The sequence below is a fragment of the Mus caroli genome, unplaced genomic scaffold (genome assembly GCF_978045245.1).
Source record: "Mus caroli unplaced genomic scaffold, Mus_caroli_1 scaffold_1, whole genome shotgun sequence".
NCBI classification, from domain to species: Eukaryota; Metazoa; Chordata; class Mammalia; order Rodentia; family Muridae; genus Mus; species Mus caroli.
The window spans coordinates 138414487-138424820 of NW_028227256.1; the positions used below are offsets into that span (position 1 = coordinate 138414487).

At 39.3% G+C, this 10334-nt stretch overlaps 1 pseudogene; it reads right to left on the reverse strand.

Moving 5' to 3' along the window:
* Positions 1-8171: 8171 nt before the first annotated feature.
* LOC110302042 (glutathione S-transferase Mu 4 pseudogene) lies at positions 8172-8804 on the reverse strand (annotated as a pseudogene).
* Positions 8805-10334: the final 1530 nt, after the last annotated feature.

Consider the following 10334-nt stretch of genomic DNA (forward strand, 5'->3'; position numbering starts at 1 on the left):
ACAATTTGCTAAACGCATGAAACTCAAGAAGAATGAAGACCAAAGTGTGGACACTGTGCACCTTCTTAGAATTGGGAACAAAACACCCAGGGAAGAAGTTATAGGGACAAAGTTCGTAGCTGTGATGAAAGGATGGACCATTTAGAGACTGCCGTATCCAGGGATCCATCCCATAATCAGCTTCTAAACGCTGACACCATTGCATACACTAGCAAGATTTTGCTGAAAGGACCCAAATATAGCTGTCTCTTGTGAGACGATGCCGGGGCCTAGCAAACACAGGAGTGGATGTTCACAGTCAGCTATTGGATGTATCACAGGGCTCCCAATGGAGAAGCTAGAGAAAGTACCCAAGGAGCTAAAGGGATCTGCAACCCTATTGTTGGAACAACATGATGTACTAACCAGAACCCCGGAGCTCTTGTCTCTAGCTGCATATGTATCGAAAGATGGCCTAGTCAGCCATCAATGGAAAGAATGGCCCATTGGACTTGCAAACTTTACATGCCCCAATATAGGGGAATGCCAGGGCCAAAAGAATGGGAATGGGTGGGTAGGGAATTGGGGGGCGCTATGGGGGACTTTTGGGATAGCATTGGAAATGTAATTGAGGAAAATATGTAATAAAAATATTAATAATCAAAAAAAAATTAAACTCCAACTGTCCAATGTCTGGGATCCAACTCACAATCTTCTGGGCTCCTCCAAGGGCTTGGGTCACTTCTCAAGCCCTGTCCTTTGTAGCACACGGCTTATCTTCTAGGCTCCAGCTGCCTGTACTCCACTGCTGCTGCTGTTCTTGGTGGTCATCTCATGGTACTGGCATCTCCAAAATGCTGCTGTCTTCCACTGTAACTAGGCTTCACCAATAACCTCTCTTCATGGTGCCAAGCCTCAACTCCTTTGCAGGACAACTTCAGTCCTGGCACATCAATTGCAACTGAGGCTGCACCTTCACCAATGACCTTCCATGGCCTCTCACAGTGCCAAGCCTCAGATGCTCTGCATGTCCCCTTCATGCCTTCAAAACCAGTACCACCTGGGTAACTCTTACGTATTACCAAGTTCAGCCACAGCACAAGGTACAACCTTGGCTATCTCTGGAACACAGCCTCTTTTTGGTTTCAAAAAACACTTCCCAGAAAATGTCACCTCAACAATGCTGGTCTCTTCTTAATCACCACTAATTTCTTAGCTCCAGCTAACCAGTATCAATAGTCCCAGTAATGCAAAGTTTTTGCTTTAGTAGTTCTGGTATCTTGTTAATTAAAGCTGATTCTTCAGCCCCAGCTAACCAGAACCACAGAATATTCACAATCAAACTAGCAATGGCCCTGAAAAAAGTATTTAATCTCCCCTCTGAAATTTCACAATCTAGGCCTTCATCTTCTGCACTGTTCTCAACATTATCTTCCAAGCTCCTACACAACATTCAACAGAGCTCTTAACACCGAATGGCTCTTCTGGCCCAAAGTTCAAAGGTTCTTCCACAGTCCTCCCCAAAACATGGTCAGGCTATCCCAGGAATACCCCAATATGCTGGTACCAATTTGTCTTAGTCAGGGTTTCTATTCCTGCACAAACATCATGACCAAGAAGCAGTTGGGGAGGAAAGGGTTTATTCAGCTTAAACTTCCATACTGCTGTTCATCACCAAGGAAGTCAGGACTGGAACTCAAGCAGGTCAGAAAGCAGGAGCTGATGCAGAAGTCATGGAGGGATGTTGCTTATTGGCTGGCTTCCACTGGCTTGCTCAGCCTGCTCTCTTATAGAACCCGAGACTGCCAACCCAGAGATGGTTTCACCCACAAGGGGTCTTTCCCCCTTAATCACTAATTGAGAAAATGCCCCTCAGCTGGATCTCATGGAGGTACTTCCCCAACTGAAGCTCCTTTCTCTGTGATAACCCCAGTCTGTGTCAAGTTGACATATAAAACCAGCCAGTACAGGTTCTATATTTATACCATTTTCCCATGTCTGTGGTAAATGTGAGTTGACCAGAACTGTGATGAACAAATTAACCTAAATCTTGTCATGTGATTTTTCAATTTCTCCTTCCCTTTCTTTCCTGGTCTTCTATATCTAAGCAACCTCTGTTAGCCTTGAATCTGAAAAGGATATTATGCATGTTCAAAAGTATAGGTTCTCAGAATTAGCACTAATGACTTTTGGACTAAATAATTTCTTGTTGTAGAAGGCTGATCTGTTTATTATGCAAGATTGATCACTAACCCTGGTCTCTACTCTCTAGTCCCTGGTAGTTCTTGCCCCTGTTTTAAGAAACCAATAATATTTTCAGACATAAACAACTGTTCCCTGTGAGAAAATTTTGGTTCCAGTTGTGAAACACAGTTCTAGAATTCGGTGGAAATGGAACTATAAGGTATATGCAATTTACTCTATGGCTCAATTCCTCTGTACAATTAGTTATAAATTTACACTATAGATATTCTTTTCCCTCAGCTACATGATCAGAATCGCTGGGAGTAACTGTTTTCCCATTAAAGTAGGTATGTGTCTAAATCAGTGAACATAAATTGGTTAGATAACAATGAATTTTGTGTTTAATGTTTCTATGGTTTGGCTGCTGTACATTAGTAGCATGAAAATATCATATTCAGTTTGCAACTTTATCACAAAGACCAATTTTGAGCTATAAACATTAAGGCACTAGAATTTGTGTTTGTGTTGCAATATGAAAATATATACTGTTTATTTCATATAATTTCATAGATATTTATAATGTAGCCTATGTGCCATGAAATTAAACACAGCATGTTCCTCTCAGCTAAGTGAAAAAGTAGCACATACTATGATTAAGATGCAGAAGTAATAAAAAACAAAATCAAGAGTAATGGGGCTTGAAAAATATTAATAGAGAGATGTATTGGGGTGGGTAAGGTCTGGTCTAGATGATTTTTTAACTAAAAATGAATATTTTATACAATATATTTTGATCAAAATTTCTTTCTTCCATCACCTTACACATCCTTGTCATCCTTCTAGTCATCTAACTTCCCAACACCTTTCTCTCTTTCTTTAGAAAATAAACAAAATAAAAAAAAAATAAAAACCAAAACTACAATTAGCACATATTCACAGGCTTTATGGTGTTATTTATCTCCAGAATTTCTCTGTTTAGTTTTGATCTGAATGATATATGTGTTAGGAGAGTGAGATAGTCACCACTATCACAGTGAGAGGTAACATGTGATTTTAGCTGTCATAGTGTTTCTTTTACAATCTTGGGTGTCCTTGTGTTTAGTGAATAAATGTTTTGAATTTCAATGTTGGTGGTTTTTCTTTGATGAATACATAGTTTCATCTTGGTTAGAACTTTATTTTATCATATATTAAAATGATATGGCTGTTTCTTTCTTGTTCTCATTCATTTTGAAAATATTTTCCCTGTTTTAAACTTTAGGTGATGTCTATTCTCCATGATGCAGAACATTTCTTAGATGTAACAGTGAAAATTAAATTTTTATTTCCCTAGATGAAGTGATAACACTATAGCAGTACTGAAGCTTTGCAAATATATGGCTTGGGTTGAACTCAGATTTTTTTCCCTGATGTAAGTATCTACAGGCCTAGGTTTTAAAGCTTCTAGCCTCTGGACAATGTATTCTTCCAAGTTCACTGATTCAAACTGGCATGGTGCTGGAGGAGCCAAGAGTTCTACATTTTGATCACAGGCAGCAGAAGGGAACTTTCCTCAGCAGGCAGCAGGAAGAGGCTCTGGATCAAACTGGTAAGACTTGAGCCTATATATGAGACCTCAAAGCCCTGCCTCCACAGTGACACACTTCCTCAAAAAAGGCTACCCCTTCTCAATATGGCCACAACTCCTAATAGTGACACTTCCCATGGACCAACCACATTCAAATCACCACGAAGATCATTGATGTGATTTCAAGTATGTATATAATCTTGTCTTGGTTGGGTGTGTGTTCAGTTTTTGTTTGTTTGTTTGTTTGTTTGTTTTGAACACCATCTTTGGATCTTAGGAAACTATGGTGGCTATGTGTTACTGGGAAGAAAGTGCTTCTGAGGGTGTTCTTAGAACAGTAAGTGGCAGAGCAGAATAGAGTTGGAATAGAAGAAAAGGTTGAGAGGGGCTTCAGGAATGAGCTACTAGGATTTTATGTACAGTGAGAGGGGGTTGTTAGAGTTATGGTGTAAGTTTCAGTAAGGTAAAGAATAATCTGGAAAGACAGGGATGAAATGGCTAAGAGGACTCTGACTGTGAAAGAAGAATTTTAATTTCTAATGAATGGATTTGATATGGCAGTGGAGTACTTGTAAGATACAGGACTGAGAGTAAGAATGAAGGAATTGGCTGGTGAGATGGCTCAGTGGGTAAGAGCACCCGACTGCTCTTCCAAAGGTCCAGAGTTCAAATCCCAGCAACCACATGGTGGCTCACAACCATCCACAACGAGATCTGGCGCCCTCTTCTGGAGTGTCTGAAGACAGCTACAGTGTACTTACATATAATAAATAAATCTAAAAAAAAAAAAAAAAAAGAATGAAGGAATCATAATGGAATATAGGAAGGATAGTACCACTTACCTGTCCCTGTTTCTGATCAATGGGACTACTGTAGGCCCCAAGTAAAAAAAAAAAACAAAAAAAACAAAAAAAAAAAAATAAAAAAACTTCTCCGGATCTGAAACAGAAGAATATGGATAAGCTAGGAAAAAGTGCTAAATATGTCCATAGGAAGCAGGAAAACTGGGTTTACAACAAAGTTCAGTACAGTATCCTCTGACATGGATCTGTATGATTTTTCAATTTAGCAGATTTTCAAATTACTATGTAGCACTTAAAATATGTTTATTTTCTACTTTCACTTTGCAAGAAATTCACATCAAATTATTTGGAGATGCTTTTATTTTAGCTGCATAAGATACATTTAAACCACTAGAAAGTGTGATATGTATAATTTTATTCTTAATATTATAGACTGATGAGCTATCTCATTTCTTCCCTTAATAAAATGAATACATATGACTCGGAAAAACTAAATAGCCTTTTATGCTGCTGTCTTTGTTTCCTTTCATGTTACTAGGATAAAATACTCTTAGCAAATGTCACTGAGGCAAGAAAGAGTTCATTTAACTCACAATTCCAAGTTCTAGGCCACCTTTTTAGGTATTTGGTTGGATCCAGGTCCTCATCCTTACACAAGCTGGAAAACCTCCCAGCCATCCTTCTCCCAAACCTCACTTACTGGAAAACTCTGAACAAAGGAGTAGTTCCAAATGCTTAGTTCCATGTTTCTGGCAGCTGATGCAACCCAGTAGCCCACTCAAGTGCCCATTCAGGGCTAGATTCTGACAATTTTGGCATAATCCTGGATCTTGAGTAATACATTTCCCCTTGTCAGGGACATAGAAAAGGCACTCAATTTCCCTGGACCCATTCTTTGGGACCTGTGAACCTGTCTTGGGAGCAGCATCCAATAAACCGGCATGTGTTTACTTTGTACCTGACCTGATCTGGCCTAGTGTCAAAGAAAACTTCTTAGTAGGGAAGTCAAAACCACAGGAAGTAAAGCAGCGGGTCATATCCACAGTCCAGAGCAGAGAGGAGGGGATACAGGCACACTGGTGATCAGCTTCCTGTCTCCACTCTTACAGTCAGTGCTCATTCCATGAAATGGTACCAGTCATCCAACTTAGTTAAAGAATACCTTAGGAATTCAATGACCTTTGACATTCATATTTAATGTAATATAGCTTAAAGTGTATGTGGACATATGAGTCTCTTACTGCTTACTGATAGACATTAAATTTTATGTTATTTGGATAATTTGTTTCATGCAATTAGGATATGAATCATGTAATTAGATATTTCAAGTTCAAATTCTGATAATGGACCTTACCTTACTAGCCTACCAATGCTGCCTTAACTTTAAATATATTTTTTAATTTTTTTATTAATTTTTATTTTTCAGATTATAATATAAATGCATCATTTTCTCCTTCCCTTTCCTCCCTCCAGACCCATCCATATACCTCTTTTTTCATTAATTGTTGTACATATAAATTCTATGTTGCATATATATATATATATATATATATATATATATATATATTCCAAATACACAAATACGACCTGTTTAGTCTTCATGTTAATAGTTGAGGCCTCATGAGCTTTCGCACCGCCCACTTTATGTCTCTGTTGGTGTTGTCCTTGTTCAGTTCATGTTTAGACAGCCATAGTGGTGAGCCTTCATGAGACTTCTGACATTCCTACAGACACGGACTCACAGAAAACTCCTTGTTCCTCTGGTTCTTACATCTTCCCACCCAGTCTTCTGGAGTGATTCCTGAGCATTAGGTAGGACTTGAGCTGTAGATGCTATCAGCTGGGATTAGGTTCCACAGCTATGCATTTTGACTGGCTATGGTTTCCTGTATTCTATTACAAAGAGATGTTTCTTGATGAGGAGTGAGGGCTACACTTATCTGTAGCTATAAGGACAAGTAGTTAGAATGTATTTAAGGATTATGCTGGTTTAGAAAAGTGGCAGCTGTATGTTCTCTAAGATCCATGGCTTTACTAGCCCTGGGCAGGTGGCTAGGTGCCCTATTCCAGGCAGGTTTCTCTTCTTGTTCAGCAGGTCTTAAGTCACCTTCAAAGTAAGGTGTTATTATTATTGTTATTATTATTATTATTATTATTATTATAACATTGTTGTGGTTCATAGGCATGATAGTTGAGAAGGATTACTGGTTGCGTCCCTCCATTGACTCCATGAAAGTCAGTCCTCAAGGAGAATGGTTTCAAGTCAGATCCAGCTTAGGAGCCTCTGTGCCCTGTCTGAAGTCCACAGTTTCTTCAGCAATATTGGCTTAATTCCCACTTCTCAGAGGAGGCAACCAATGCCAGTAGCAATAGTCTGGAATGTTCTCAGAGTCTCTTGGAAAACCCTGGCCAACAACTCAAAGGAGGATTGTTCATGATTGATGTGGTTTTTGTTCAATGTCCTTTGATTCTTGGAGGCAACACTGTTAACTCAAAGCAACTGTATTTTAAATCTGAGTGGGAGAGGCTCATAGAGGCTCAGAGAGGGTGTGAAGAAGCACCAAGCTTGGTACAGATCCTGACAAAGGCTTTGACTTGGGCCTCTCAAGAGAAAGGTGGCCATCTGAAGTATCAAAGTCGAACATGGACAAAAGAATCCTAGTCATAGTGACTGGATTCTTCCCAACAGAAACACTGCATTTCTGAAAGGAAGGGAGGGCTTCCGAAACAGAAACTTCATTCTACAATTCTATACATAGCCAAAGTTTTGCTGATATAAATGGTGGGAAAAGGCATCTGAAATTATGAAAGCATGAAGAAATTTATTTCATGGGGGCTCGCAAAGAGAAGGGATTAACCAAGATGGTCCCCATTCCTGGTGACCAAGACAGAATACTCTGAAGGCATCAGAGACAGGATCCTGAAGACACGTAGATATAAGGCAGCCATAGCACAGTGGGCAGCGAGGATCCTGGTTTACTTCTGCGGACTCCCACCAGCCTGGATCCTCACTGCTAAGACCTGCATGACAAACCTCAGTACTGCTAGCATAAAGGAGATCTAAGCTTCCTTTGAGCTCCACAGAGCCTTCTGCAGCCTTCTGTGAAACAATCAGGTGCGGCCAGGTAGGCCCAAACCCCTGCCTATCCAACTAAAATCCCTGTGAACTCAGCCTCTGCCTGGGTCGCTAGGTAGGCATTGGGAATAGCAATAAAAGCGGGCAGTGCAGCAGCCAGAGCCAGTGTGGCAGCCAGAGCCAGTGTGGTTCAGGCTTTACAGGAGAAACACAAAAGAGCTGTTCAGGGAGCAAATACACACACCAGGTGTCTCCAGACAAGCACCGGGAGCCCCAGGCTGAGCGCTAATGAAGAGCCCCAACTCTTCACAACAACACAGCAACTAACAGGTAAGAGCATCAAGTGGGTGCAGGACACAGTCATGCTAAAAGGGCATTTTTGCTAAAGGAAAAATAGAAGCCTAGGCTTTAGAGGGTTTGAAGATGCAAGAACTGGGTGAAAGAAAAGAGGACTCTTGACACTCTAGAGTCAAGAAGGGGATGACAGAAAGCACCACCAGGGCTACAGAAAGTTCAACTGTTCCCAGAATCCCCAGTTTCCACTTCCTGCCCAGTCAAGGCCCTATTTATTGCCCCAAGTGGCTACATTTGTTTATAGGGGTGTTCAGAGGAAGTGGCTGGTCTTCATGTAGGCAGAGATCTTCCTCAGTTCCTCAAAGCAGGCCACAAAGTCCTTCAGGTTTAGGAAGGCATCCAGGCACGTGGGTTCGAATAGAAGGTGCAGGTCCAGGATATTGTAAGCAAGGAAATCTACAAAAGTAATCTTTTCACTAACAAACCATGTCTGCTTGCCCAGGAACTGTGAGGAGAGCTGCTCCAAGTATTGTGCCTTCAGTTTCTCAAAGTCTGGGCTGTAACAGACTCTACCCAGTTGACTGGAGACATCGATAGCCTGAATCTCCAGAATTTCCACACGAATCTTCTCTTCTGTCTCCCCACACAGGTTGTTCTTTCGGGCAGCATAGCGCAGGATGGCATTGCTCTGGGTGATTTTATGTGACCCATCAATTAAGTAAGGCAAATTTAGAAATTCCAGGCTCAGTTTGAATTCATTCAGCCATTGACTTCTGTCATAGTCAGGAGGGTCTTTCATGGTGTATCTCTTCTCCTCATAGCATGAGTCTGTGTATTCCGGGAGCAGCCAAATAGCGTGAGCCAGTCCATGGATGTCCCAGTAACACAGTGTCATTGGCATGATGCTGGTGCCTGAGACTGAGTCCACCGGCCTGCGTGTGAGCAGCTTCTTAACTTCAAATTTTAAGAAGTAAAATAGGATATCTAAATTAGACAAAATAATATAAATATAATAAAGCTCAATTAGGAAGCATCGCTCTAAAATGAAATCTGATAATTATTAATTACCCATGAGTCACTGCTTTTATTATTTACTTATTCTATGTTCTTTATGGATAATTCATCCGAGTCTGAGTGATGAGAAAATGTTAAGTCTTACGGGGAAAAAAAGGATAAAGATAATTAGAAAATACCATAGAACTCAAAAAGATCTTACGGCTATGGAAAAATAAAAACATAAACTTGCTTGAAGAATTCTATATAAATCAAGTCAAGTTTAAAGTAAAGATTATAACAGCCCCTGCATTAAAAGTATCTGCTTAAGTCTATGCACAGGAGATGATGTGGTATACCAGAAAGAACTATGTTAGCAATGATCTCCTTGGGTAATTATCTCAGATTCTTTTTTCTTTTCAAATAATAAATAGTACTGACTATCTAATTCTTCTAAAGTTTTCCTTAGAGCATCTCACTTAGAAGAGATCTTGCACTCTGCTGCAATTATAGAATCCCTGGGAGCTGTTCTTCTGAGCTGGCAGGACAGTTCCTACAGGCAGTCAGGCAGAATCAGCAGAGGGCCACCTACTGCTAAGCACTACATCAAAAACTGACAAAGTGAAACAATTTTTTCCTTATTCATACATTTTCTGCCACATAGAGAAGGACAATACCAGTTGCTGGTTATTTCTCTCCATTTGTAGAGATAAAACATTAAAAATGTGATTAGATCAGATACTGTTTTATAGAGATCAAATCTCTTTAAACCATCCTGAGTACTTATTCAGATAATACAACATTAAATCTTCCATATAACTATGTACCATTACATCATATGTTTTACTTTATTTGTTACTTATTATGTTGAGAGAAGCTTAGATATTATTGTACAAATGTCAGTAATACATAATCTTAATAGGTTGTAGAATGAGTACTAGCTGCTATTCTCAAGGACTCACATATTGCTTTGAATTTTAATCATGCAGATTAGCTAATGTTTAACTCTAACATAACATGTATATGTTTCAGACACATATTTATCATTTCTACAAAATTAATGCACTGATTTTTATAAGAAAAATTGTGAAGCATTATTCAACATTTTCTAAGTTAGAGTACAACTATGCTCAGTATTATTATGCAAAGCTAATTCAGATGCAATTTTTGTAGTCATATCCCTGGCACAATAAATGAGCTTATTTACACATATAATAGGATGCTAATATATGCAATATTCAGACTTTGATTTACTGATATTAGTGCTGTTTTGTAACAAAACATATTTAGAAAAAAATTATTGTGCTTCATTCCACTACTATTTTCATGTTAAATTTGTTTTAGAGATACTTGATGTACAATGCACATTTAACTTAATTCAAGGAGACTTTCTATGAACATTTATATAATTTTCACAAAATAATGAATTCAAAATAGT